Genomic DNA, 3933 nt, shown 5'->3' with positions numbered 1-3933 from the left:
CAGATGCTTGCCATGCAAACACATCAACATTCGCCCGCAGGAAGGCGATGAGCGTGCTTTCCTATTTGCTGTCAAGGGTGGAGCTTATGGTAAAAGCTCCGCCCGTGCCATCCTCCTTGACGGGTACCTAATACGTCTCCAATGAATCTATAATTTTTGATTGTTCCATGCTATTATATTACCCGTTTTGGATGTTTACGGGCTTTAGTTTACACTTTTATACCATTTTTGGGACTAACCTACTAACCGGGGGGCCAGCCCAAATTGCTGTTTTTTTGCCTATTTCAGTGTTTCGAAGAAAAGGAATATCAAACGGAGTCCAAACGGGATGAAACCTTCGGGAGCGATCTTTTTGGAACAAACGCAATCCAGGAGGCTTGGAGTGGAAGTCAAGAAGCAGCCGAGGCGGCCTTGAGGCAGGAGGGCGCGCCCTAGGGCGGTAGGCGTGCCCCCACCCTCGTGGGCCCCTTGTGGCTCCTCTGACCTACCTCCTTTGCCTATATATATCTACGTACCCCAAAAACATCCAGGAGCACCACGAAAAACTATTTCCACCGCCGCAACCTTCTGTATCCGCGAGATCCCATCTTGGAGCCTTCGCCGACACTCCGCCGAAGGGGGAATGGACCATGGAGGGCTTCTACATCAACACCATAGCCTCTCCGATGAGTTGTGAGTAGTTTACCATAGACCTTCGGGTCCATAGTTATTAGCTAGATGGCTTCTTCTCTCTCTTTGAATCCCAATACAAAGTTCTCCTCGATCTTCTCGGAGATCTATTCAATGTAACTCTTTTTGCGGTGTGTTTGTCGAGATCCGATGAATTGTGGGTTTATGATCAAGTCTATCTATGAGAAATATTTGAATTTACTCTGAATTCTTTTATGTATGATTGGTTATCTTTGCAAGTCTCTTCGAATTATCAGTTTGGTTTGGCCTTCTAGATTGATCTTTCTTGCAATGGGAGAAGTGCTTAGCTTTGGGTTCAATCTTGCGGTGTCCTTTCCCAATGACAGCAGAGGCAGCAAGGCACATATTGTATTGTTGCCATCGAGGATAAAAAGATGGGGTTTATATCATATTGCTCGAGTTTATCCCTCTCCATCATGTCATCTTACTCAATGCGTTACTCTGTTCTTATGAACTTAATACTCTAGATGCAGGCAAGAGTCGGTCGATGTGTGGAGTAATAGTAGTAGATGCAGAATCGTTTCGATCTACTTGTTATGGACATGATGCCTATATACATGATCATGCCTGGATACTCTCATAACTATGCACTTTTCTATCAATTGCTCGACAATAATTTGTTCACCCACCGTAATACTTATGCTATCTTGAGAGAAGCCACTAGTGAAACCTATGGCCCCCGGGTCTATCTTTTATCATATAAGTTTCCGATCTACTTTATTTGCAATCTTTACTTTTCAGTCTATATCATAAAAATACCAAAATATTTATCTTATCTTATTATCTCTATCAGATCTCACTTTCGCATGTTACCATGAAGGGATTGACAACCCCTTTATCGCGTTGGTTGCGAGGTTCTTGTTTGTTTGTGTAGGTATGAGGGACTTGCGTGGAGCCTCCTACTGCATTGATACCTTGGTTCTAAAAAACTGAGGGAAATACTTATGCTACTTTTCTACATCACCCTTTCCTCTTCAAGGGAAAACCAACGCAGTGCTCAAGCGGTAGCAAGAAGGATTTCTGGCGCCGTTGTTGGGGAGGTCTTCGCTCAAGTCAAGACAAACCAAGTACCCATCACAAAATCTTATCCCTCGCATTGCATTATTTGCCATTTGCCTCTCATTTTCCTCTCACCCACTTCACCCTTGTCGTTTTCTTCGCCCTCCTTCTGTTCGATCTTGTGTTACCATGTGCCTTCTTTTTGCTTGCATCTTCGCTTGCTAAAAGTTTATGTATCCTCATCCCCTTGCTAATCTTTTTAAGAGATCCAATTATTATGAACCAATTTTTAGTGATTTGGGTGCACTAGATTATCTTTATGAGGTTTTGCTTGAAATTCGTGAATCTGAAAATTGTGATGAAGAAATTTATGAAGAGATTCACGATAGCCCCTTGAATAAAAAGCATGATTGCAATAAATTCTCTTGATGTCAATTGTTCTCATAATATGCAAAACCCTAAGCTTGGGGATGCTAGTTTTGCTATGTCTACTACTTGTTGCAATGATCATGATTGGGGTGATTCTTCTTATGATCTTGAAAATTTATTTAAGCTCCATGATGAATCTGAGATTGATAATAGTGTTTGCAATAATATTGATAGTGGGTTTGGTAGAGTGTCAACTTTAGATCCCACATATTTGGAGAATGTTCAATCTTATGGTATTTTTGATAAAAGTGGGTTTGGAGAGGTCATGACTTTAGTTAATGATAATCCCACTATTTTGGAAGAGTGTCAACTTCACATGCATGTGGATCGTGTTGAGAATATGTTATGTGATAGCTATTTTTTTGAATTTGCCTATGATCCTACATGTAATTATTTTGAGAGAGGAAAATATGGTTGTAGAAATTTTTATCTTACTAAATTACCTCTCATCATGTTGAGATTTCTATTGTTTCTTTCCGCTTTCTTGCATATGCTAGTTTTTGCTTGCTATGATAATTTATTTGCCTATAAGATGCCTATGCATAGGAAGTATGTTAGACTTAGATGTGTTTTTCACATGCTTTACGATGCTCTCTTTGTGCCTCAGTTCTTGTCTTCATGTGAGTATCATTGAAATCTCAATGCGTAGCTAGGGGCGTTGAACGATAGCGCTTGTTGGGAGGCAACCCAATTTTATTTTTGTTCTTTGATTTTTGTTCCTATTTAGTAATGAGTAATTCATGTAGCCTCTATTTAGATGTGGTTTTATGTTTTAATTAGTGTTTGTGCCAAGTAGAACCTATAGGATCATCTTGGGTGATAGTTAATTTGATCTTGCTAAAAAACAGAAACTTTTGCACGCACGAGAATAATTTTAATACATCACAGAAACATGATTTTTAGTTGATTCTTTATGAAGTATATAAATAGATCAATTTCCTAGGACTTCCTATTTTTGTAGGATTTTTAGAGTTGCAAAAGTATTCGGAAGTTACAGATTTCTACAGACTGTTCTGTTTTTGACAGATCCTGTTTTTCATGTGTTGTTTGCTTATTTTGATGAATCTATGGCTAGTATCGGGGGGTATGAACCATAGAGAAGTTGGAATACAGTAGGTTTAACAGCAATATAAATAAACAATGAGTTCATTACAGTACCTTAAGTGGTGGTTTTTCTTTCTTGCACTAACGGAGCCCATGAGATTTCCTGTTGAGTTTTGTGTTGTGAAGTTTTCAAGTTTTGGGTAAAGATTTGATGGACTATGGAATAAGGAGTGGCAAGAGCCTAAGCTTGGGGATGCCCATGGCACCCCAAGATAATCCAAGGACAACCAAAAGCCTAAGCTTGGGGATGCCCCGGAAGGCATCCCCTCTTTCGTCTTCGTCTATCGGTAACTTTACTTTGGAGCTATATTTTTATTCATCACATGATATGTGTTTTGCTTGGAGCGTCTTGTATGATATGAGTCTTTGCTTTTTAGTTTACCACAATCATACTTTGAAAGTTCAACTATCCCTAGGTGGTTTCGGTAATTCCTAACAACATATAGCTCATTGAGCTAACATTATTCCAAGATAAATATTTCAGGAAAAGCTCAATGAATGGCATGGCATGGATGAGAAAAGTGGACTCCTCAAAATACTAAGGATAAAAGGATTGGCTCAAGCTCAAAGCTCAAGACTCTACATTTTATATTTTAGTGATCCAAGATCACATTGAGTCTATAGGAAAAGCCAATACTATCAAGGAGGGATGAGGTGTTGCTTAATGAGATTCTTGCTTCATAGTGCTTAGTGATATGCTCCAAAACCCTC

The sequence above is a fragment of the Triticum aestivum genome, chromosome 7B, assembly GCF_018294505.1.
Source record: "Triticum aestivum cultivar Chinese Spring chromosome 7B, IWGSC CS RefSeq v2.1, whole genome shotgun sequence".
Classification (NCBI taxonomy): Eukaryota; Viridiplantae; Streptophyta; class Magnoliopsida; order Poales; family Poaceae; genus Triticum; species Triticum aestivum.
This window is presented reverse-complemented; position numbering follows the sequence as displayed.